The sequence below is a fragment of the Sapajus apella genome, unplaced genomic scaffold (genome assembly GCF_009761245.1).
Source record: "Sapajus apella isolate SASKATOON/1434 unplaced genomic scaffold, GSC_monkey_1.0 scaffold58, whole genome shotgun sequence".
Classification (NCBI taxonomy): Eukaryota; Metazoa; Chordata; class Mammalia; order Primates; family Cebidae; genus Sapajus; species Sapajus apella.
In genome coordinates this window covers 3,177,235-3,204,367 of record NW_022436998.1, presented here as the reverse complement: position 1 = coordinate 3,204,367, position 27,133 = coordinate 3,177,235, and the positions used below count along the sequence as shown (strand labels likewise).

The 27,133-nt window shown below is 43.0% G+C and overlaps 1 protein-coding gene and 1 pseudogene across 4 annotated transcripts in view; one reads left to right on the top strand and one right to left on the bottom strand.

The window, feature by feature from the left end:
* Window positions 1-27,133, bottom strand: part of IDE (insulin degrading enzyme) — a 129,368-nt gene that overhangs the window by 95,324 nt on the left and 6,911 nt on the right. The gene's annotated exons all lie outside the window — the stretch shown is intronic.
* LOC116528310 lies at window positions 3,353-4,376 on the top strand (annotated as a pseudogene). The gene has a single exon (XR_004258979.1). The product of XR_004258979.1 is annotated as a heterogeneous nuclear ribonucleoprotein A1-like (transcript).

The following is a 27,133-nucleotide window of genomic DNA, read 5'->3' as shown; positions in this document are numbered from 1 at the left end:
TATATAATATATTCAGTAAACCCCTTATAGAGATCCTATTATTCCCATTCTTTCCTGGATGGGGACATTAAAGCTCAGAAAAGTTATTTGATTGGAACCACAAAGGCATAAAATAGACGAGCTAGGATTAAAACCCAAGTCTTTACACAAAAAACCACCATGCTGTTAAACACTTCATCAAGTTAAAAGATCATCTTACATACAGAGACTACAAATTTCTAGAGGAATATCATAGAAATGTTGAAGATGGTTACCTATGGATAGTAGACTATTCAGTAATCTTTATTCTTTGTACTTTTCTATCAAGTATAGAAAGAATCTATGAAAAGATAAACTTTCTGTACTTGAATGCACTAGGCACTGCTTACTGAATTTATAAGCCAAAGCTGAACTTTTTCTGTTAACTCAAATTGGTTACATCATAATATAACAGAGCAAATTAATAGAGAAAAAAATCTAGACTCCATTTCCAATTACTGTTGTTGCTGACGACTTGGTTTCCTTAATGGCTGGGCATGGTGGCTCACACCTGTAATCCCAACACTCTGGGAGGCCAAGGTGGGTGGATAACCTGAGGTCTGGAGTTCAAGACAAGCCAGGGCAACATGGCAAAACCCCGTCTCTACTAAAAATACAAAAAAATTAGCTAGGCATGGTGGCATGTGCCTGTAATTCCAGCTACTTGGGAGGTTGAGGCAAGAGAATCACTTTAACAGCCAGGCGCGGTGGCTCATGCCTGTAATCCCAACACTTTGGGAGGCTGAAGCGGGTGGATCACGAGGTCAAGAGATAGAGACCATCCTGGCCAACATGGTGAAACCCCATCTCTATTAAAAATACAGAAATTAGCTGGGCGGGTGGCATGTACCTGTAGTCCCAACTACTCAGGAGGCTGAGGCAGGAAAATTGCTTGAACCTGGGAGGCAGAGGTTGCAGTGAGCTGATGTTGTGCCACTGCACTCCAGCCTGGCGACAGAGTTAGACTCTGTCTCAAAAAAAAAAAAAAAAAAAAGAAAGAAAGAAAGAGAATCACTTTAACCTGGAGGTGGAGGCTGCAGTGAGCCGAGATCGTGCCACTGCACTCCAGCCTGGGGGACAGAGTGAGGCTATGTCTTGGAAGAAGCAAACAAAAAGAACTAGTTTGGCCGGGCGCGGTGGCTCAAGCCTGTAATCCCAGCACTTTGGGAGGCCAAGGCAGGTGGATCACAAGGTCAAGAGATCAAGACCATCCTGGTCAACATGGTGAAACCCCGTCTCTACTAAAAATACAAAAAATTAGCTGGGCATGGTGGCGCGTGCCTGTAGTCCCAGCTACTCAGGAGGCTGAGGCAGAAGAATTGCCTGAACCCAGGAGGCGGAGGTTGCGGTGAGCCGAGATTGCGCCATTGCACTCCAGCCTGGGTAACAAGAGCGAAACTCCGTCTCAAAAAAAAAAAAAAAAAAAACGAACTAGTTTGTTGGCTCACAACTGGGGCAATTTTCAAAATAATTTTTTAAATGGTTTGTAATGTGGGGTGAAAGCTTTAAGCAGTCAATGGAACAGAACCCACAGCCTAATTCTAGCACCTCCTTCCTCATTTTGCTAATCTAATGTGGTTTGGCCCAATGTTGACTGTCAATTTTAGGTTCCACTTTGTTTCTTTGGACACATAGGATAATAACTGCAGGAAGTTTAGAAAGTTAACAACCTAGATTCTGACTCTTTCTTACCACTGACGCTATTTTATTTCTTTATTTAGATCTAAACTTTGTATGTTCTTTTTGTGGGTACATAGTAGGTATACAGAAATAGACTTTAAGAAAAGTGACCCCCTCAGCCAGGTGTAGTGACTCATGTCTATAATCCCAGCACTTTGGGAGGCCGAGGCAGGTGGATCACGATGTCAGGAGTTCAAGACCAGCCAGACCAACATGGCGAAAGCCTGTCTCTACTAAAAATGCAAAAATTAGCTGGGCATGATGGCGCGTGCCAGTAATCCCAGCTACTCGGGAGGCTGACGCAGGAGAATCACTTGAGCCTGGGAGGCAGAGGTTGAAGTGAACTGAGATTGCGCCACTGCACTCCAGCCTGGGCAACAGAGCGAGACATCATCTTAAAAAAAAAAAAAAGTGACCCCCTGCAGCTCCCATCTAGCTAGCTGTCTACAACTTTGAAATTATACCCTGTTGTTATCCATCCAGAAATAAATAATTCTCCTCTCTCTAGTCGTGGTCACATTATTGTTAGTCCACATTTATTAAACAGTTACTATATGCAGGGACATACACATTACATGCATTTTCTCACTGAATTCTCACCACACACCTATGAGGCAGATAATATTATGGTCCTCATTTTGCTGCTGAGGAAACAGGCTTGAGAAAGGCAATTTTGAGACCCAGGCCACACATAGCATTCCATAACATACCACCAAGTATTCAAGTAGAGCCTACTTTATGATACAGTTTTCAAACAATTTTTTCAAAAGGAAATATTCTTTCTTCCACTGAAATCTTATGGAAATCTAATAAATAAAATGAAATGACTGGTTCAAGAAGGGAAGAGGATATCAGTGACACCTTCTCCCTATCCAAATGAACAAAACAAAACAAAAATCCTGAGCTCCATGAGTGTTGGTGATATTGACAAGGATTCCCAAAGCTCTGGCAACTATAGTTTAAAAATTAATACAGAACTCCAATAAAAAAATACCAAAAAGCTATTCTATGGAGACAAAAGTTTACATGGAAAAACAAATACACAAGAATAGAAGGAAAGGCCAAGCACAGTGGCTCACACCTGTAATCCCAGCTCTGGGAGGCCAAGGCAGGTAGATCACCTGAGTTCAGGAATTTGAGACCAGCCTGGTCAACACAGCAAAACACTGTCTCTACTAAAAACACAAAAATTAGTAAAAAAAAAAAAAAAAAAAAAAAAAGGCCGGGCGCGGTGGCTCAAGCCTGTAATCCCAGCACTTTGGGAGGCCGAGGCGGGTGGATCACCAGGTCAAGAGATCGAGACCATCCTGGTCAACATGGTGAAACCCCATCTCTACTAAAAATACAAAAAATTAGCTGGGCATGGTGGTGAGTGCCTGTAATCCCAGCTACTCAGCAGGCTGAGGCAGGAGAATTGCCTGAACCCGGGAGGCGGAGGTTGCGGTGAGCCGAGATCGCGCCATTGCACTCCAGCCTGGGTAACATGAGCGAAACTCCGTCTCTCAAAAAAAAAAAAAAAAAAAAGGCCGGGCATGGTGGCTCACACCTGTAATCCAAGCACTTTGGAGGCCAAGGCGGGTGGATTACCTGAGGTTGGGAGTTTAAGACCAGTCCGACCAACATGGTGAAACCCCGTCTTTATAAAAAAAAAATAAAAATAGGCCCGTGGACGCCGCCGAAGAAGCATCGTTAAAGTCTCTCTTCTCCCTGCAATCATGTCTAAGTCAGAGTCTCCTAAAGAGCCGGAACAGCTGAGGAAGCTCTTCATTGGAGGGTTGAGCTTTGAAACAACCGATTAGAGCCGGAGAAGCCATTTTGAGCAATGGGGAACGCTCACAGACTGTGTGGTAACGAGAGATCCAAACACCAAGCGCTCCAGGGGCTTTGGGTTCCTCACGTATGCAACTGTGGAGGAAGTGGATGCAGCCATGAACGCAAGGCCACACAAAGTGGATGGAAGAGTTGTGGAACCAAAGAGAGCTGTCTCAAGAGAAGATTCTCAAAGACCAGGTGCCCACTTAACTGTGAAAAAAATATTCGTTGGTGGCATTAAAGAAGACACTGAAGAACATCACATAAGAGATTATTTTGAACAGTATGGAAAAATTGAAGTGATTGAAATCATGACTGACAGAGGCAGTGGCAAGAAAAGGGACTTTGCTTTTGTAACCTTTGATGACCATGACTCCGTGGATAAGACTGTCATTCAGAAATACCATACTGTGAATGGCCACAACTGTGAAGTTAGGAAAGCCCTGTCAAAGCAAGAGTTGGCTAGTGCTTCATCCAGCCAAAGAGGTCGAAGTGGTTCTGGAAACTTTGGTGGTGGTCGTGGAGGTGGTTTCGGTGGGAATGACAACTTTGGTCGTGGAGGAAACTTCAGTGGTCGTGGTGGCTTTGGTGGCAGCCGTGGTGGTGGTGGATATGGTGGCAGTGGGGATGGCTATAATGGATTTGGTAATGATGGAGGCAATTTTGGAGGTGGTGGAAGCTACAATGAATTTGGCAGTTACAACAATCAGTCTTCAAATTTTGGACCCATGAAGGGAGGAAACTTTGGAGGCAGAAGCTCTGGCCCCTATGGTGGTGGCGGCCAATACTTTGCCAAACCACAAAACCAAGGTGGCTATGGTGGTTCCAGTAGCAGCAGTAGCTATGGCAGTGGCAGAAGATTTTAATTAGGAAACAAAGCTTAGCAGGAGAGGAGAGCCAGAGAAGTGACAGGGAAGCTACAGGTTACAACAGATTTGTGAACTCAGCCAAGCACAGTGGTGGCAGGGCCTAGCTGCTACAAAGAAGACATGATTTAGACAAATACTCGTGTGTATGGGCAAAAAACTTGAGGACTGTATTTGTGACTAATTGTATAACAGGTTATTTTAGTTTCTGTTCTGTGGAAAGTGTAAAGCATTCCAACAAAGGGTTTTAATGTAGATTTTTTTTCTTTTCTTTTCTTTTTTTTTTTTTTTTGCACCCATGCTGTTGATTGCTAAATGTAATAGTCTGATCGTGACGCTGAATAAATGTCTTTTCTAAAAAAAATTAAATAAATAAATAAAAATAATAAAATGAAAATTAGCTGGGCATGGTGGTGCATACCTGTAGTCCCAGCTACTTGGGAGGTTGAGGCACAAGAATGGCTTAAACCCGAAAGGCAGAGGCTGTAGTGAGCTGAATATTGAGCCACCGCACTCCAGCTTGGACAACAGAGCAAGACTCTGTCTCAAAAAAAAACCAGAAAGCCTCTGTAATGAAAACAGTATGGTATTAGACCATGAAAAGACATACAGTGGCCAAGCGTGGTGGTTCACGTCTATAATCTCAGCACTTTGAGAGGCTGAGGCTTGTGGATCACTTGAGGTCAGCCTGGCCAACAAGGTGAAACCCCACCTCTACTAAATACACAAAAATTAGCCAGGCACAGTGGTGGGCGCCTGTAGTCCCAGCCACTTGGGAGGCTGAGGCAGGAGAATCACTTGAACCCTAGAGGGGGAGGTTGCAGGAAGCTGAGATTACGCCACTGCACTCCAGCCTGGGTAACAGAGCAAGACTCTGGCTCAAAAAATAGAATAAAACAACAGAAAAACAAGAGAAAATACTAGAAAGTACAGAATTAGACTGAAATACATATGGAAACAGCATTTATCAAAAGTGGCATTTCAACTCAGTGTAAAAGATGGACTTTTTTAATAGTGTCTGGACAATTGAATTGCCATTAGGAAAAAGATAAAATCAGATCCACATATAACATCATTCACAAAAATAAACTCCCAATAAATAAGAAAACAAAATGTAAAAAATATGAAACTATGTCAGTGATATGGTTTGGATCTGTGTTCCCACCAAATCTCATACTGAATTGTATTTCCCAGTGTTGGAAGTGGGGCCTGGTAGGAGGTGACTGGATCATGGGGGCAGAGTTCTCATGAATGGGTTAGCAGCATCCTCTTGGTGCTGCTCTTGTGATAGGGAGTGAGATCTGGTTGTTTAAAAGTGTGTAGCACCTCCCTCCTCCTTAGTCCTGCTCCTGCCATGTAAGCCGTGCTTTCTTCCCATTCCTCTTCCACTATGACTAAAAGTTTCCTGAGGCCTCCCCAGAAACCAAGTGGATGCCAGCGTGATGCTTACCATACAGCCTGCAGAATCATAAGCCAATTAAAACTCTTTTCTTTATAAATTACCCAGTTCTCAAATTTACAGCAATTTGAGAACTGACCAATACAGTAAGTACTGCATAACAGATAGCTGAATTCCTCTTACTCTTCTTTAACTTTGATGTAGGAAAACAATGCAGGGGCATGGATTAAAAAAAAAACTAAATGTGGCCAGGGGTGGCAGGTCATGCCTGTCATCCCAGCATTTTGGGAGGCTGAGGCAGGGGGATCACCTAAGGTCAGGAGTTCGAGACTAGCCTGGCCAACATGGCAAAACCTCACCTCTATTTTTAAAAATACAAAAATTACCCAGGCGTGGTGGCGTGTACCTGTAACCCCAGCTACTCAGGAGGCTGAGGCAGGAGAATCGCTTGAACCCAGGAGGTGGAGGTTGCAGTGAGCCGAGATGGTGCCCCACTGCACTCCTCTGCCTGGGCAACAAGAGTGAAGCTCTGTGTCTCTCTCTCTCTCTCTCTCTCTCACACACACACACACACACACACACACAAACGTAAGTGCAAAACTCATAAAACTCTTTTTAAAAAAAAAAAAAAGACGGGGTTTCACCATGTTGGTCAGGCTGGTCTTGAACTCCTGACCTCAGACGATCCACCTGCCTTGGCCTCCAAAGTGCTTGCATTACAAGCATGAGCCACGCTTGTAATCATGCTTGTAATCCAAGCACATGCCCGGCTTCATAAAACTCTTAGAAGAAAACATAGGGCAAAAGCTTCATGACACTGGATTGAGCAATGATTTCCTGGATACGACACCAAAAGCACAGGCAATAGAATAAAAAAAATAAACTGGACTGGCTGGGCACAGAGGCTCATGACTGTAATCCCAGCACTTTGGGAGGCTGAGGCAGGCAGATCACGAGGTCAGGAGTTCGACACCAGCCTGACCAACATGGTGAAACCCCGTCTCTACTAAAAATACAAAAATTAGCGAGGTATGGTGGCACGTGCCTGTAATCCCAGCTACTCAGAGGCTGAGGCAGGAGAATCGCTTAAACCAGGGAGGCAGAGGCTGCAGTGAACCGAGATTGTGCCACTGGACTCCAGCCTGGGTGACAGAGCAAGACTCTGTCTTAAAAAAAAAAAATTAGAAATATATCTGTATCCAGACACCCCCCCATAACAAAAATACATATAATGCAGGCTGGGCGTGGTGGCTAATGCCTGTAAATCTCGGAGCTTTAGGTTAAAGCAGGAGGATTGCTTGAGGCCAGAAGTTTGAGACCAGCCTAAACAACATAGCCAGACCCTGTCTCTACAAAAAAAAAAAATTGAAAAATTGGCTGGGCGCAGTAGCTCACACCTGTAATCCCAGCACTTTGGGAGGCCAAGGAAGGTGGACTGTCTGATCTCAGGAGTTCGCAACCAGCCTGGACAACACGGTGAAACCATGTCTCTAATAAAACACAAAAAATTAGCTGGGTGTGGCGGCATGCATCTGTAGTCCTAGCTACTCAGGAGGCTAAGGCAGGAGAACACTTGAGCCCAGGAGTTCAAGGCTGCAGTGAGCTAGGATCACACATGGCACTCCAGCTGGGGCAACAGAGCAAGATGCTGTCTCTAAAAACAAAAAAATAAAAATAAAAACCTCTGCCGAGCAATGTCTATACTAGATTGGATAAGAGGATAGGATACTCAGTGCCAGCATTCTATGCTACTAGAAGCCCAACAGTAGTAAAAACGAAATGTTCACCAAATGTTTTCCTCAGAAAAAGTATACGTACTGTACTATTTTAATTTCGTTTCCTTTTTTTCTTTTTTCTTTCTTTTGAGACAGAGTCTCACTCTCTTGCCAAACTGGAGTGCAGTGGCATGATCTCAGCTCACTGCAATCTCTGCCTCCCAGGTTCAAGTGATTCCCCTGCGTCAGCCTCATGAGTAGCTGGGACGAAGGCGTGCACTACCACTCCCAGCTAGTTTTTTGTATTTCAGTAGAGACAGGGTTTTACTACGTTGGCCAGGATGATCTCGATCTCCTGACCTTATGATATGCCTGCCTAGGCCTCCCAAAGTGCTGGGATTAGAGGCATGAGCCACAGTGCCCAGTCTGTTTCCTTTTTTTTCTTATCCCAGGACCATCAAACAAGAGTTCTTAGTCCTGTGTATTTATTTCCTTTATTTTATAACTATTCATATAATAAACAAAGTTATCTATGCTAGTTGCAGATAAAGATTTTTTTAAAGGTTAAGGAAATAAAATTACTTAGATTCCACTGTCCAAAAAAAACCCATATTCATAATCTATGTCCTTCTAGAAAATATATACATTTTCCCCATATGAATGGTCACAATTTTTTTTTTTTTTTGAGACAGTCTTGCATTGTCACCCAGGCTGGAGTACAGTGGTACAATCTCAGCTCACTGCAACCTCCATCTCCTGGGCTCAAGTGATTCTCCTGCCTCAGCCTCCCAAGTAGCTGGGATTACAGGCGCCCACCACCACACCCAGCTAATTTTTTATATTTTTTTAATAGAGTCAGGTTTCACTATGTTGGCCAGGATGGTCCCAAACTCCTGACCTCGTGATCTACCAGCCTCGGCCTCCCAAAGTGCTGGGATTACAGGCGTGAGCCACCACGCCCAGCTAAATGGTTACAAATTTAAGTCCAACAGCCACTCTGTACTTAGGAGTTCTCATTCATCATAGCACATGTTTAACAGCCACCAACAAGAATATCTTAAGGAAAAGGATGAGACGCCAGAGTTTTTTGTTTGTTTTTATTTTGAGACGCAGTCTCTCTCTGTCACCAGGTTGGAGTGCAGTGGTGCAATCTTGGCTCACTGCAACCTCTGCCTCATAGGTTCAAGTGATTCTTGTGCCTCAGCTTTCAGAACAGCCGGGACTACAGATGTGTGCCACCATACCCAGCTGATTTTTGTATTTTTAGAAGAGATGGGGTTTCTCCATGTTGGCCAGGCTGGACTCAAACTCCCAACCTCAAGTGATCCATCTGCCTCAGCCTCCCAAAGTGCTGGGATTACAGGTGTGAGCCACCATGCCCAGCGACACCAGAGTTTTTGAGTACAAGGTTACCTATCCCCTTTATCCTCACTCTCTGTTCTTTGAATTTTGTGGACAACATACAAAGTTAGGCCTTGTACTTAGCTCTACAAACATTAAGGATACTTAAATGCTAACAGAAGTTTCAAATAACTTTTGAAATATTAGTAGAGTGAGGAACGAGGAGTGTGTTCTTGCTCTTTGGTGGCCCAACATGGCAGCTAAAGTCTAAGAGACTAAGGAGTTGTACCTGCAAAAAACAGCCCCAAGTGGATGGCAAGACTCAAGCAGAATCAAGAAGGCAACTACTCATTAGGCAGCCTGATTTGGGGAGACTGGGCCTAAGGAGCACTTCAAAGGCAACAGGGTACCAGGTACAGTGGCTCACGCCTGTAATCTCAACACTTTGGGAAGCCAAGGCGGGAGGACTGCTTAAGCTCAGGAGTTCAAGACAAGCCTGGGCAACAAAAGTAAGACCCTGTCTCTACAAAAAAAATTAAGAAATTAGCCAGGCATGGTGGTAAGTGTATGTGATCTCAGCTACACGGGAGGCTGAGGCAGGAGGGCTGCTTGAGCCTAGGCCTGGCAACAGAATGAAACTCTATGACAAAATTAAAATAAAATAGGCCGGGCACAGTCGCTTAACGCCTGTAATCCCAGGACTTTGGAAGGACAAGGCAGGTGGATCATTTGAGGTCAGGAGTTTGAGACCAGCTTGGCCAACATGATGAGACCTCGTTTCTACTAAAAATACAAAAAATAACTGGGTGTGGTGGCATGTGCCTGTAATCCCAGCTACTCGGGAGGCTGAGGTAGGAGAATTGCTTGAACCCAGGAGGCAGAAGTGGCAATGAGTTGAGATCACACCATTGCATCCAGCCTGGGCGAAAGAGCAAGACTCTGTGTCAAAAAAAATTAAATTAAAATTTAAAAAGAAATAAAGTAAATAAAGCAAGGGGGTGACAGCAGTAATGAGAATTGGTTACATTTAGGGAGATGTATTAAATATACATTAAGGATAATGAGAACCGGGATCCTCACTATCAAGAAAAGGAGCTACAAATATGGAAAGCACAAAAGATAAATGAACCTTATAGTTTTGGATTGGAAGAGGTATCTGTGTTAACTTGTGGTCTGCAATATATATAGGCAGATACAGAACTACAGGTAGCAATGTGTGTCTGTATGTATATATGGGTATATTCACATGAATATGTATAAGTGCATGCCTGTAATTCCAACTACTTGGAAAGCTGCGGCAGGAGACTCGCTTGAACCCGGGAGGCAGAAGTTGCAGTGAGCTGAGATCACACCATTGCACTTCAGCCTGGGCAACAACAGAGAAACTCTGTCTCAAAAAAAAAAAAACCCTCTTAAAGATAGCTTTCAGATGCCACATGCAGGATCCGTGAAAAAAGTAGATGCAGAAAAATAATTTGACAAAATGCAACAGACTTTCATGGTAAAAACTCTGAACAAATTAGGTATACAATGAAAACCTCCATTGTGGACTTCAATACAATAAAGGCCACGGAAGACAAGCCAACAACCAACAGTGAAAAGCTGAAAGCCTTTCCTCTATAATTAGGGACAAGAAGCGTGACAAGGATGCCCACTCTAACTTCTATTCATCAATGATAATTTTCTGATTTTGATGGTATTGTGATTACACAGAAAATCGCACTAAAGAATTTAGGGGTGATAAGGTATTCAATAGATAAATTACTATAATTGGTTCAGGAAAAAAATTCTTTGTACTGTACTATACAATAACTTTTCAGTACAAGATTGTTTTAAATACACAGTATATCTCTTTCATGACAAATACACTCATCAAACTAGAAATAAAAGAGAATTTCCTCAACCTGAAAAAGGGATTCTATGAATAAGTTACTGCTAGCATCATACAGATAATGTTTTTACCCTAAGATCAAGAAGATAACAAGGATTTCCACTCTTGCCACTTCTATTCAACACTGTACTGGAGGTTCTAAACAGACCAATTCAGCAAGAAAATGAAATAAGCAGCATACAAATTACAAAGAAAGAAGTAAAATTAGCTCTATTTGCAGAAGACATGATATTGAATAAAAAATATCAATTGTATTTCTATATGGTAGCAATGAACAAACTAAAAATAGGAAAAAAAATTAATTTATAATAGCATCAAAAAATAAAATACTGACTGGGTGCAGTGGCTCACACCTGTAATCCTAACACTTTGGGAGGCCAAGGTGAGTGGATCACCTGAGGTCAGGAGTTGGAGATCAGCCTAACCAACATGGTGAAACCCTGTCTCCACTAAAAATATAAAAATTAGCTGGCAGGCACCTGTAATCCCAGATACTAGGGAGGCTGAGACAGGAGAATCACTTAAACCTGGGAGCCACAGGTTGCAGTGAGCTGAGATCTCGCCATTGCACTCTAGCCTGAGCAACACTCCACCTCAAAAAATAAATAAACTTAGGAATAAATTTATTTATTTTTTAATAAATAAATGGAATAACTCTAAATGGAAAGACTCCCATGTTTATGAGTTGGAAGACAGTATTTTTAAGATAGCAGTAATCCCCAAATAGATCAACATCCCAGCTAGAGTCCTTTTTTGCAGAAATTGACAAATTGGTCCTAAAATTTGTTTGGAAATTCACAGGACCCAGAAAGGTCAAAACAGTCTTGAAAAAGACGAACAATGCTGGAAGACTCACACTGCCCGACTTCAAAACAATAGTATTGGACTGGCATCAGGATAAACATACAAATTAACGGAACAGAACAGGAAGTTCAGAGATAAACCCTCACCTTTATGATCAATTGATTTTTGAAAAGGATGCTGGCCGGGCACAGTGGCTCACAGCCTTAATCCCAGCACTTTGGGAGGCCAAGGTAGGTGAATCACTTGATGCCAGGAGTTTGAGACTAGCCTGGCCAACATGGTGAAACCCCATCTCTACTAAAAATATAAAAATTAGCTGGGCATGGTGTTCCAGCTGTACTTCCAGCTTTAGTGTTCCAACTGTAGTTCCGCCTGTACTCCAGCTACTAGGGAGGCTGAGACATGAGAATTGCTTGAACCTAGAGGTTGCAGTGAGCCAAGATCATGCCTCTGCACCCCAGCCTCTGCAACAGAGTGAGACTCCATCTTAAAAAAATAAAAATAAAAATAAAGGATGCCAAAACGACTCAATGAGGAAAGATTAGTCTTTTCAACAAATGGTACTGGATATCCACATGCAAAAAGATGAAGTTGGACTCTTACCTCACACCATATATAAAAACTAATTCAAAATAGATCAAAAACTTCTATGTAAGAGCTAAATAATATAACTCTTGTGACCTTAGATTGGGCTGTGGTTTCTTAGATATCACATCAAAAGCACAACCAGTTTTTTAAAAAGACAAATTAGACTTCACCAAAATTTAACACTTTATACTTCAAAGAATACCATCAAGAAAGTGAAAAGACAACCTATAGAATGGGATAAAATATTTGTAAATATATACCTGATAAGGGACTTGTATAGAGAATATTTATTTTTATCTTTTTGAAGACGGAGTTTCAATCTTGTCACCCAGGCTGGAGTGCAGTGGCATGGTCTCGACTCACTGCAACCTCCGCCTCAACAGTGCAGGCGATTCTCCTGCCTCAGCCTCCCAAGTAACTGGGATTACAGGCATGCGCCACCACCCAGCTAATTTTTCTATTATTAGTAGAGACGGAGTTTCACCATGTTGGATAGGCCGGTCTCAAACTCCTGACCTCAGGTGGTCCACCTGCCTCAGCCTCCCAAAGTGCTGGGATTACAGGCATGGGCCACTGTGCCCAGCCTAAGAATATATTTTTAGCCAGGAGCGGTGGCTCAGGCCTGTAATCCCAGCACTTTGGGATGCCAAGATGGGTGGATCACTTGAGGTCAGGAGTTCAAGACCAGCCTGGCCATCATGGTGAAGCCCCAACTTAAAAAAAAAAAAAAGAATATATTTTTAAAACTCTTACAACTTTAATAATAAAAAACAACCCAATTAACAAACAGAAAAAGGATCCGAGTAGACATTTCTCCAAAGAAGATATATAAATGGCCAAGAAGCACATGAAAAGATACTCACTGGTCATCAGAAAAATGAAAATAAAAATTCCAGTAAGACACTGCTTCACACCCACTAGGATGGCTTGTAACAAAAGCACATATAGCAAGTGTTGGCAAGGATATAGAGAAATTGGAACTTTCATACTCTGCTGGTAGAAATACAAAATAGTACAGATGCTTTGAAAAACAACCTGGTAGTTCCTGAAAACGTTAAACACAAAAGTTAGCGTATGACCTAGCAATTCCACTCCTATGTAAATCCCCAAGAGAAATGAAAATATGTGTCCACACGAAAACTTGTACAAGAATACCCAAAGCAGTATTATTCACTGTATCTCAAGACTGGAAACAATCCAAATGTCTATCAACTAATGAATGGTAAATAAAATCTGGCATATCCATACAATGGAATACAATCAGGACTAGAAAGGAATGAAGTACTGACTCATACTACAACATGAATGAACTTTGAAAACATTATGTTAAGTGAAGGCCAGACACCAAAGACCACATATTATTTGATGCCATTTACATGCATGGTCCAGAATAGGCAAATCCACAGAAAGATGAATGGTTGCCATGGACAGAGGGAAAAGGGGAATAGAGAGTAACTGCCAAACGGTATGTTTCTTTTTCAGGTAATGAAAAGGTCTAAAAATGATTGTGATGATGGTAGCACAACTCTGAGAATACAGTGAAACCCATGAATGGTATGCTTTTTTTTTTTTTTTTTTTTTTTGAGACAGGATCTGTTACCTAGGCTGGAATGCAATGGTATAATCATGGCTCACTGCAGCCTTGACCTCCCAGGCTCAAGCGATCCTCCCTCCTCAGCCTCTGGAATAGCTGGGACTATAGGCATACACCTCCACACTCAGCTCATTTTTTTGTGTGTGGAGATAGGGTCCCACGGAGTTGTCCACACTAGTCTACAACTCCTGGACTCAAGTGATCCTCCTGCCTCAGTCTCCCAAAGTACTGGGATTACAGACATGAGCCACCATGCCTGGCCATGCTAGTATAGTTTCAATGGGTAATTGTATGGTATCAATAAAGCTACTACCAAAACAAAACAATATTTATATAATATATATTACATATATTTAGTATATAATTTATATAACATACAATTATTTATATAACAATTATATATATTTCTTTGTATAATATATAGTTAATGTTATATATAATAGTATTACTCCTTTGTATAATCATTATTTATAATACATATTGCTACATATATACGTGATCTTCACTGAATTACTTTTCCCAATAGAAAAGTCTGTTGAGCTTTTGCTGGATTGGGCTGGTGGGTCCTATTACACAGCAAAGGCAACTCCCTTCTTTCCAGCTTTTTGATACATTCACATCAGAAGATCTTCATATTTCTCCAAGATCTTCCACTTAAATACTCAAGTCTTTAAACCTCGACCTTTCTTAGAGTCTAGCTCTTTTTTTTTTCTTCCTCCTACTCAACAACATGAGTGTAGATTCAGCTTCCTTCCAAATCCTGCCTTGCCCTGAGTCATCCAATTCTAGGGACTCCTCACCAAGCCTGAGATTTTTAGGCCTAAAGAAAATTATACATGCTTGCAAATATCATCTGTGGAGGTGCCCCAGTCAGACTCTCTCTCTTCTTTCTTCCTACATGGATCTGCTGTTTCAGGAGAGCCCTGATTCTTCCACCAATCTGCTTCTGTAGAAAAGAACACAGTAGGGCCAGGTGCAGTGGCTCACGCCTGTAATCCAAGCACTCTGGGAGGCCGAGGCAGGCGGATCATGAGGTCAGAAGATCGAGACCATGCTGGCCAACATAATGAAGCCTTGTCTCTACTAAAAATACAAAAATTAGTTGGGCCTGGTGGTGCGTGCCTGTAATCCCAGATACTCGGGAGGCTGAGGCAGGAGAATCACCTGAAGGAGGGAGTCGGAGGTTGCAGTGAGTCAAGAATGTGCCACTGCACTCCAACCTGGACGACAGAGTGAGACTCCGTCTCAAAAAAAAAAAAAAAAGAAAGAAAGAAAAGAAAGAGCCGGGTGCAGTGGCTCATGCTTGTAATTCCAGCACTTTGGGAAGCCAAGTTGGGTAGATCATAAGGTCAGGAAATTGAGACCATCCTGGCTAACATGGTGAAACCCCAACTCCACTAAAAATACAAAAATTAGCTGGGCATGGTGGCTCATGCCTGTAATCCCAGCTTCTCGGGATACTGAGGGAGGAGAATCGCTTGAACAGGGAACTTGGAGGCTGCAGTGAGCCGAGATTGCACCACCATACTCCTGACTGGTAACAGAGTGACACTCCATTTCGAAAAAAAAAAAAAAAAAAAAGAGCACAGCATGAGGTCAGGAGTTCGAGACCAGCCTGGCCAATATAATAAAACCCTGTCTCTACTAAAAATACAAAAATTAGTCAGGCATGGTGGCACGTGCCTGTAGTCCCAGCTACTCAGGAGGCTAAGGCAGAAGAATCACTTGAACCCAAGAGGTAGAGGTTGTAGTGAGCCAAGATCATGCCACTGCACGCCAGCCTGGGCAACAGGGCCAGGCTCCGTCTCAAAAAAAAGAAAACACAGCAAACAAGACAGACAGACAGTGGCCAGAACAAGAAACAAGATCAGAATCATGATCTCACAGACTCAATTGTGTGTACTCAAGCAGATTCATGAGCTTTTCAACATCCTGAACCTCAGCTACAGATAAGACCTAGTTCTAGAACCAGAGAATTCAAAATTTAAGAGCCAGCAGAAAAACAACTGGCCAAAGAATAGCAACAGTGTGACTCAGGATGCAGCATCTACAGAATACCGGAGCCTCTACTCTTCTTACTGCCAGGGATGGCTGGTGAACATACGTGGAAACCTTCCGGTGTGGACCACCAAACCTGGAACAAACAACCAGGGGCAAGAGGACCTCGAACAGCCAATCTTAGAGCAACAAATCCTGGAAAAGATAGACCTGATATGCCCAACCCTAGAACAACCAGGTCTGAAATTCATTTCAGATCTGTGGAGAGGAATCACCACAGCTCAAGATCCAGCTGCAGCAAAGCTCTCCTGCCAGCTATCTGGAAGCCACCTTACCAATTGCTGAGGAAAGCCATAACGTAATACAGCAAATTAAGTATTTTAGTATGAGGATGGGTATTATCCGATCTCAAGCTAGGCAGATTTCCTTTCTCAAATGATTTTTCTTGTTTTAGAGGTATGTATCTCTGCATTGACATTCTGGTTCTCATTGCGCCTATTTTGTCAATGTGGGCGGGGGTGGGAGCTACTCTTGGGATCTAACCAAAGAGGTTTCAATAGCCTTGACTGCTGAGGGACAGCATGAGAAAAGGTGTCTTTGGTGACAGATAACTAGATATAATACTAGTTTGAATATTTTTAGAATCTAGATTTTAACCTCAAGAATAGGAAATATGGCCGGACGTGGTGGCTCACGACTATAATCCTGCACTTCGGAAGGCCGAGGTGGGTGGATCATTCAAGGTCAGGAGTTTGAGACCAGCCCAGCCAACATGCTGAACCATCATATCTACTAAAAATACAAAAATTAGCTGGGCATGGTGGTGCACACCTATAATCCTAACTATCAGGAGGCTGAGGCTGGAGAATCGCTTGAACCTGGGAGATGGAAGTTCCAGTGAGCCGAGACTGTGCCACTACACTCCACCCTGGGCAACAGAGTGAGATTTGTCTCAAAAAAAAAAAAAAAAAAAAATTAAAAAAAAAAAAAAGAATAACCAGCCGGGTGCAGTGGCTCATGCCTATAATCCCAGCACTTTGGGAGGCTGAGGTGGGCGGATCACCTGGGGTCAGGAGTTTGAGACCAGCCTGGCCAACATGGTGAAACCTCGTCTCTATAACATGAGCTTCATGTCAGTGACAGGTGGAAGAGAACAAAAAATGAAAATAAAAATAATGAATAGGAAATAGGCAGGGTACAAATGAGACCCTGTCTCTTTAAAAAAAAAAAAAAAGAGGCCAGGAGTTTTGAGACCAGACTGCAGCCTGGGCAACACAGTGAGACTCTATCTCCACAAAAATAAACAAAATAAAGCTACAAGTATGGCCAGGTGCGGTGGCTCACACCTGTTAATCTCAGCACTTTGGGAGGCCAAAACACGTGGATCATGAGGTTGGGAGATCGAGACCAGCTTGGCTAACACAGTGAAACCCCGTCTTTACTAAAAATACAAAAATTAGCAGGGTGTGGTGGCATGCACCTGTAGTCCCAGCTACTAGGGAGGCTGAGGCAGGAGAATTGCTGGAACCTGGGAGGCAGAGGTTGCAGCGGGCCGAGATGACACCACTGTACTCCAGCCTGAGTGACAGAGCGAGACTCCGTCTCAAAAAAAAAAAAAAGTTGTGGGACTTCATTTCTCTGTCAATCTCCTATAGTAGTTGCTATAAGGATCAAATAAGATGACGTGATAATCTTCATAAACTTTAAATGAGGCAAAGGGTAGCCCTCATTACACAATCAGTTCTGTACTTTCAGAGCTATTTACATGTATATTTTGTTTCATTTTTATTATTACCAAAAACCTCCAGTATGTCTGAAAACTAGAAAGACTGATTTCCTCCAATTATTGCATAGAAAGGGTCACAAACATAATGCTTACAAGGCCAAAAAGGTAATGCAAATGAGCAAGGCAGGCTGTAAGGAGGAATGCATGCCCCTTCTGAAAGACAAATCTTCCCTAGCTCAAGCTAATTGCTGTCATGCAGGAAATGTGGGCCCACCGTTAGGAGATCAACCTGTTTTCCCAAAAGGTACTGAACTCTCAAAATTTTTTTTTTTTTTTTTTTTTTGAGACAGAGTTTCACTCTTGTTACCCAGGCTGGAGTGCAATGGCGCGATCTCGGCTCACCGCAACCTCCGCCTCCTAGGTTCAGGCAATTCTCCTACCTCAGCCTCCTGAGTAGCTGGGATTACAGGCACGCGCCACCATGCCCAGCTAATTTTTTGTATTTTTAGTAGAGACGGGGTTTCACCATGTTGACCAGGATGGTCTCGATCTCTTGACCTCGTGATTCACCCGCCTCGGCCTCCCAAAGTGCTGGGATTACAGGCTTGAGCCACCGCACCCGGCCAACTCTCAGAATTTCTAAGTGTTGATTCACATTTTAAAAATAACAACTGCAAAACATATCCACCTGCCACATCCCAACCTACTGGTCTACAGTGACCCGATTTATAGCAGGTCATACTCTCTAAAATAAAAGCAACACCAAACGAGGAGATGGTGACATGTTAGCACAAGGAAGGAAAAAGAACTATGCACCCGTAGAAGCCAATGTTGTTCAGAAACCAAAAGTAAGATTAAAAAAAAGCTATCTGAAGCTACCTAGTCTAGTACCTAGTAAAAACAGACCCATGCAAACTAACCAATTCACGATAAAAATAAACAAATGCCAAGTCAGAGTGACTTTCCACTGCATCACACTGGCTCTCTAAGGGGACAGACCCATAGAGAGAATAAGGCATTTTGTCAACTGGACAGCAGATTATCTTTTTTTTTTTTTTGAGACAAAGTCTCGATCTCTTGCCACACTGGATTGCAATAGCGCAATCTTGGCTCACTGCGACCTCCATCTTCTGGGTTCAAGCGATTCTCCTGCCTCAGCCTCCTGAGTAGTTGGGACTACAAGCACGCACCACCATGACCCCGCTAATTTTTGTATTTTTAGTAGAGACAAGGTTTCGCTATATTGCCCAGACTGGTCTCGAACTCCCGACCTCAGGTGATCCACTTGCCTTGGCCTCCCAAAGTGCTGGGATTACAAGCGTGAGCCGCCTAGCCAGGCACAGGTGTCAATCTTAACTGATATCTTCCTGAAACAGACGCTGAGCTCAAGAATATTTTACCCTTGACCGAATGTTATCCTACACTCCTAGTGTATATTGGCCATCAGCAGAGGACACAGAAACCACAGAGTAGCCCAATGATGGGAAGGGAGAAACTTGGACCAATTCAAGAAAAACAAAAAAGGAAAATAAGGTGACTTTGTTTTCATTACTTCTTGTTTGAAAAGCAAAATTTCAAATATACTTCCTCCATAAAAAGAAAAGCAGGCTGGGTACAGTGGCTCACATCTGTAATCCCAGCACTTTGGGAGGCCAAGGCAGGTGGATCACTTGAAGTCAGGGGTTCAAGACTAGCCTGGTCAACATGGTAAAATCCTGACCAGCCACGGTGGCTCACACCTGTAATCCCAGCACTTTTGGAGGCCAAGCTGATGGATCAACTGAGGTCAGGAGTTCGAGAACAGCCTGGCCACCATGGTGAAACCATGTCCCTACTAAAAGTACAAAAATCAGCCAGGCGTGGTGGCAGGCACCTATAATCCCAGCTACTTGGGAGGCAGAGACAGGAGAATCGATTGAACCTGGAAGGTAGAGGCTGCAGTGAGCCAAGACTATGTCATTGCACTCCTGGGCAACTAGAGTGAAACTCTGTCTCAGAAAAAAACAAAACGAAACGTGGTGAAACCCCATCTCTACCATGTATACTGTGTATATGTGATATGTCAGATTTTCCTTAAAAAATCACCAGTGCAAGCACTGAATTCAGATTCTCATTCCTTCAGAACTAAATTATGTATCAGATCAGCCCCACGAGCTATTTTCATTTATGGGTAGAAGGAAAAAACAACTGATGAATTGCAGGGCCCACTATGCTAGTCATTGCATCACTGGGTATTTTTTATCCAGTGACTACTGCAAAAATATGCATTTTTTTGACAAAAGGTTCCTTAAGAAGTATATTACCTTCCTTACAAATTAATAAACTAACAGTCAACACTTTTACTGAGACTTTTCTATTATACTACAAAGGGAACTAGAGCTATTTTGAAACTAAAAACTGTTAAGAGTACAAACTGATTATATACATTACTATGTATCAGATGAGATATCAAAGGAGTATTATTAATTATACATCCCTTTAATCCATAAAACATTTATATAATTACTACTACCAAAAAAATTCACAGCTGGGTACAGTGGCTCACGCCTGTAATCCCAACACTTTGGGGGGCCAAGGCAGGCAGATCATTTGAGGTCAGGAGTTCGATACCAGCCTAGCCAACATGGCAAAACCCCTTCTCTAAAATACAAAAATTAGCCAGAATTTCAGGTGGTGGGCACCTGAAATCCCAGCTACTCAGGAAGCTGAGGCAGGAGAATCGCTTGAGCCTGGGAGACAGGTTGCAGTGAGTTAAGATTGTGCCACTGCACTTCGACCTGGGTGACAGGGTGAGACTCTGTCTCCAAAAAAAAAAAAAAAATTGAACTACACTGGCATGATGACTCTAATTCGTTATGAGAAACTGCCTATTCTCAGAACCACCATACAGCTAGGGACCAAGGCAAAATTTCTTTTTAGGTTTCAACAAAGATTAGAGTTTTTAAAAACTTAAAAAGTCTCAGATTCATGAAGCTAGGAACTTTAAAGATGATCTGGTCCCCGCTCACTCTCCCCACCAACAAAAAGATAGATACGGGTGGCCGGGCGCGGTGGCTCACGCCTGTAATCCCAGCACTTTGGGAGGCCGAGGCGGGTGGATCACGAGGTCAAGAGATCGAGACCATCCTGGTCAACACGGTGAAACCTCGTCTCTACTAAAAATACAAAAAATTAGCTGGGCATGGTGGCACGTGCCTGTAATCCCAGTTACTCAGGAGGCTGAGGCAGGAGAATTGCCTGAACCCAGGAGGTGGAGGTTGCGGTGAGCCGAGATCACGCCATTGCACTCCAGCCTGGGTAACAAGAGCGAAACTCCGTCTCAAAAAAAAAAAAAAAAAAAGATAGATACGGGTGCAATGGCTCATGCCTGTAATCCCAGCACTTTGGGAAGCCAAGGTAGGTGGATCACATGAGGTCAGGAGTTTGAGACCAGCCTGACCAACATGGTAAAGCCCCTTCTCTACTAAAAATACGAAAACTAGCAGGGCATGGTGGGACACACCTATAGTCCCAGTTCCTCAGGAGGCTGAGACAGGAGAATCGTTTGAACCCAGGAGGTGGAGGTTGCAGTGAGCCAAGATGGCATCACTGCACTACAGCCTGGGTGACAGAGTGAAATTCCATCTCAAAAAAAAAAAAGATGATCTGGTCCAGCAGCCACAACCATACAGACAGCTAATGGCAAAACCATGACTAGAATCCAGTTGAATTAAGCTTTTGTATACAAAGCTCTTATCTACTACATTGTCCTCTCTTATGTCCTATCCATTTTCAAACCAACTTAATTTCCATGAGCAATTTAGAACTGCAAGAAACCTTCAAGATACATCCCAACTTCTAACTTCTTCATAAAAATAAATAAATAACCAAATACTAGTTACTGGCTACACTAAGAGTATGGAAATGGCAAATTGTGATCAAAAACTGAATCATGTTAATGACTACAGCTCCTAACTTCCACGAGCCCATATCATTATACAAATTCATCCAACAAACACTTAATGAACCCCTACTATGTGCCAAGCTTTGTGCAAGGGGCCAGAGATACCATTATAGTAGACCCCTGTTCCTTCAGAGTTCCTGGTCCAAATATAACTCCATTACGTCCTAAGATAAAGTGGCCTATAAAGTTGGGCAAAGGGTCATCATTGTTAACTTACCTGAGACCCCATACTCCCTACTGGATCCTGGTAGGTAGCATTCCTAAAAATCCAGTATGTATAATAGCTGCTGCTGGCGTAACAGCATACAGGAAGATGGCAGAACTTAGAAAGATCTGGGGCCAGGTGCAATGACTCACACCTATAAACCCAGCACTTTGGGAGGCCGAGACCGGTGGATCATGAGGTCAAGAGATCGAGACCATCCTGGTCAACATGGTGAAACCCTGTCTCTACTAAAAATACAAAAAAATTAGCTGGGCATGGTGGGATGCACCTGTAGTCCCAGCTACTGGGGAGGCTGAGGCAAGAGAATTGCTTGAACCGGGGAGGCAGAGGTTGCAGTGAGCCGAGATGGCGCCATTGCACTCCAGCCTGGGCAACAAGAGCGAAACTCTGTCTAAAAAAAAAAAAAAGGAAACAAAAAAAAAACAGAAAAAATAAAAAAAAGGAAACAGAAAGGTCCCTTCTTCAATTGAGGAAACAGAGGCCCAAAGTAGGGTCACTTATCTTTTCTAATTCCTTAGAAGCTATTACTCTTTCTAAATCAAGACCTATTTTGAGCAGATCTTCATTTTTCCAACACTAGCCTCTTCAACTGTACCCATATAATATAGTTTGGATGTTTGTTCCCTCCAAATCTCATGTTGAAATGTGATCCCCAAGTGGACCTAGTGGAAGGTGTTTGGGTCATGGGAGTGGACCCTCTTGAAAGGCTTGCTGCTCTTCTGGCAGTAATGAGTCAGTTCTCACTCACAAAAGAGCTGGCTATTTGAGACAGCCTGGCACCTCTTTTGCTCCCTCTCTTGCCATGTGACACACTGGCTCCCCTTTACCTTTAGCCATGTGCAAAATCTTCGTGAGTCCTCACCAGAAGCAGATGCTGATGCCATGCTTCTTATACAGCCTGCAGAGCCATACGCCAAATAATCCTCTTTTCTTTATAAATTACCCAACCTCAGGTATTCCTTTATTGCAAGGCAAAACAGATTAATATACCTCATATCCACTCTCTCCTCTCTCTTTTTTGGGGCCATCTCTTAGGACTTGTTCTCTTCCACTAGCTTCTTACCTTCAGCCACCCATACCACAGTCCCTATTTTCCCCATGCTTTTTCTCAAGTCTACTGTTCCCCAGTTATCATCTCATTTTTCCCAATTCAATACCTCATTTTTTTTTCAAAATCACTCTATAGGACCCCAAGAAATTTGGCTTCTTTTTATTTGCAGATTTCCAATGAAATGGCACTTGTTCTCAAGACTATTCTCCCCCAAATCTCTTTGCCTAGACACTTCTGACTATTCCACTTCCAATACCATCTTTGACCTCTCTAATACTCAACCTCTCTAACTATGTTTCCTACTTACCCTAAATGTGAGCATTGGCAAAGCTACCCCCTTCCCCACTGCATCTAAAAATAGATTATTTTTCCTATATCCATTGATGTCCACATCTTCAACTCTATGCTCAGATTTAGGAAATCAGCTCAGGCCTTCTTACCAAGTTCCAGTCATATTTCAAATGTTTCCTACAGATCTCCCCTTGGCTATAATAATTATTATTATTAATAATTATAATTATTAATTATAATATTATCCAATAATATTACTATTATCCAATAATAACTTCAGACTCAGTATCATCAACTACCATGTATATTCTTTCCAAATATCTCACTATTTTAACTTCCCCATGTCTACTAAAGATGCCATGCTACCTCTAAGAAGAAGATAACATCATGGCCAACCCCGAGGTTCATTACAGGTATTGATCGACTTACAACCTATGCAACTTATGACCATTCAACTTTACGACCACAATCGCTGGCCACAACTGCTCCACGTCTGGCAGCGCAAACGTTGCCCAGCTGGGCATACGACAGTGCGGACCAGCTTCCAGCAGCACTACCATCTCCACGTGCATATAGCCTACTCAACTTACGACCAAATCGTGTTACAACCGGTCTGTCGGGACCAATCGTGGTCATAAGTCGAGCACTAGCTGTATTTATTTATTTTTATTTTTATTTTTTAAAGACGGGGTTTCACTATGTTGGTCAGGCTGGTCTTGAATTCCTGACCTCAGGTGATCCACCCACCTTGGCCTCCAAAGTGCTTGGATTACAGGCATGAGCCCCCATGCCCGGCCACCCCTGAGGTTCTTTAGTGAGCCCAGCTGAATTCATATCTCACTAAGCCACTTACTGTGTATCACTGAGCAAGTTAACCTCTTTGAGCTTCAATCTCCTTATCCGAAAGGAAAAAAAAAAAAAACAAACACCACCACCACCACTCTCCCACAGATTATTGTTGGCCATTAAACAAGACAACATACGTAGCCAAATGCAGTGGTCCACGCCTGTAATCCCAGTACTTTGGGAGGCTGAGGTGGGTGGTTTACTTGAGCAGAGGATTTTGAGACCAGACTGATGAAACCCTATCTCTACAAAAAAAAAAAATTTAGACAGGTATGGTGGAGTGTGCAGAGTCCCAGCTGCTAGCCCCAGCTACTAGGGAACAGGGGACTGCTGAGGTAACAGGAGAATCACCTGAGCTCAGACAGATCGAGGCTGCCGTGAGCACTCCACCTGGGGCGACAGAGAGAAACCCTGTCTCTCTCTCTCTTACACACACACACACACACACACACACACACACACACACACAGACAATATATGCAAAGCTCCTAATAAAATGCATAAACTTCGGGTTATTACGCTAAGTGAAATAAGCCAGGCACGCAAAGACAGACCTCACATGTTCTTATTTGTAGGATCTAAAAATCAAAACAATTGAACTCGTGGAGCTAGAGAGTAAAGGATGGTTACCAGAGACTGGGAAAGGTAGTGGGGGGTTGAGGGCAGGTGGGGATGGTTAATGGGTACCAAAAAAAAAAAGACCTCGTATTTGATAGCACAACAGGTGACTACACTCAATAATAATTTAATTGCACATTTAAAAATAACTAAAGAATAAATGCCTGAGGGGGATGGCTATCCCCCATTTGAAAAAGCATAACATATAATAGGCATTCAATAAATTAGCTACTAAACCTTTTATGGTTAACATTATCAGCAGCAGCAAAAGCATTACAGCTGAATCCACTCAGACCCCAGCACAGGTCAGACTTGTTCTAGGTTCTGGATCCACTTCCTATCCTTAAGTAGAACAAATAAGAAACCCCAGTAGCAGCTCAGTACTCATCAATGTGGTTCCAATCTTTTAACTGAACTCTTCCCCAGAGCTACCAATCTACAAACTAGACATTTTCATTCCCTTTCTGGCTATTTAAGGACTGCTCAGTCCTGTCCACTACCCTACAGGACCTGAGGGTAACAGCCAGTCCAAACACGCCTACAAGACTGTGCCCCACTGCTATACTCAACCAACTTGTTCTCTTAGTATGCCTTTGGAAAACCTGCCACCTGCCAGGCAGGACAAACATCTCATCTAGCTGAACTTCTTCCCAGAGGTGAATCTCCCCAAGAGTTTTCCCTACCCTGGTGGCGCCTCCTATTCTAGACTTAAAGTCACTCAGGCTTTTCTGACTCCCCCATCATCTCTATATGCAATCAATAACCAATCCCTGCTGAATCCTTTTTTTTTTCTTGAGTTGGAGTCTCACTCTGTCGCCCAGGCTGGATGGCAGTGGCGCGATCTCGGCTTACTGCAACCTCCACCTCAGGGTTCAAGCAATTCTCCTGCCTCAGCATTCTGAGCAGCTGGGACTACAGGCAGGACCCACCATGCCCAGCTAATTTTTTGTATTTTTAGTAGAGACGGGGTTTAACCGTGTTAGCCAAATGGTCTCAATCCCCGACCTCGTGATCCGCCTGCCTCATCCTCCCAAAGTGCTGGGTTTACAGGCGTGAGCCACCGCGCCTGGCCAACACTGCTCAATCCTTCTTGCACACATGTCTTCTGCAGACACTCTTCTTTCCTTGTCATTTGTACTACCTTCTTTATCCCTCATCAGTCTCTGCCTGCATTTCAAACTGTGCTTACAAAAAACAGGCAGATTAATTATCCAAAACACAGCTTTCATATGTCACTCTATTGCTCAAAAAGTATCTGAGGTTCTCCACATCCAGTAAGACAAAAATGTCACTTTCCTTTGCTTATATTGTAAATTTCCCTACTTCTGAACCTTTGCTAATACCATTCCTCCTATCTAAAATATTTTCTCTTCTGGTTGTGGTAGCTTATGCCTATAATCACAGCACTTTGGGAGGCAGAGGCAGGAGGACTGCTTGAAGCCAGGAGTTAGAGACCAATATGAACAACATAGCAAGATCCTGCCTCTACCAAAAAAAGAAAAAAAATTTTTTTTTTTTGAGATGAAGTTTCATACATGTTGCCCAGGCTGGATGATGCAATCTCGACTCATTGCATCCTCTGCCTCCTAGGTTCAAGTGATTCTCCTACCTCAGCTTCCTGAGTAGCTGGAATTACAGGCGTGTACCACTATGCCCAGATAATTTTTAATTTTTTTAGTAGAGACGGGGTTTCAACACATTGGCCAAGCTGGTCTCAAACTCCTGACCTCAGATGATCTGCCTGCCTCAGCCTCCCAAAGTGCTGGGATTACAGGCATGAGCCAGGGAGCCCAGCTACAAAAATTTAAAAAATTAGCCAGGCATGGTGGCACAAGCCTATAGTCCTAGCTACTCAGAAGGCTGAGGTGAGAGGATCACTTGAGCCTAGGAGTTCAAGGCTGCAGTGAGCTATAATAATCGTGTAACTGCACTCCAGCCTGGGTGACAGAGTGAGATCCTGTCTCCAATGAATAAAATATTTTTTCAACTTTCCTTCTTTGCTCATCCAAATTCAGTATTTCCTTCAAATACACTTGCTCAAATCCTATGTTGTCTGCAAAGCTCTCCCCGCTCTTACTGGTAGCAGAGTGTTCTCAGCAGACAGAAAACAGTGCAAATGATCTGAGGTAAGAGCAAGTCAAGCAAGGAGACCAGTGTGACTCATATTGTTGAGTAGAAGTTTATTATCTAAACCTGAAATTTGAGGGAGAGGTTCTGGCTAGAGAAATACATTTGGGAGTTGTCAGAATATAGATCAGGCCTATCTTAAAGACTTTTTGCGATGATTAATATGATACCAGGGGCATATCTGCATATGACTGCCATTCAGCAGTGAACTCCTACATCTTTATGAATGATGCTAAGTGAATGTTAAATGAGAAAAAGGAACTCAGAGAAGAAAACTTTATAATAAAGGTCTAAAGCTATAAAACTAAAATAAACAATAGTGCAGGCATGGTGGCCCACGCCTGTAAACCCAGCACTTTGGGAGGCCGAGGCAGGCAGATCAGGAGGTAAAGAGATAGAGACCATCCTGGCCAATAAAGTGAAACCACAATCTCTACTAAAAATACAAAAATTAGCTGGGCGTGGTGGCGCACACCTGTAGTCCCAGCTACTCAGAAGGCTGAGGCAAGAGAATTGCTTGAACTTGGAAGGTGGAGGTTGCAGTGAGCCAAGATCACGCCACTACGCTCCAACCTGGTGACAGAGCGAGACTCAGTCTC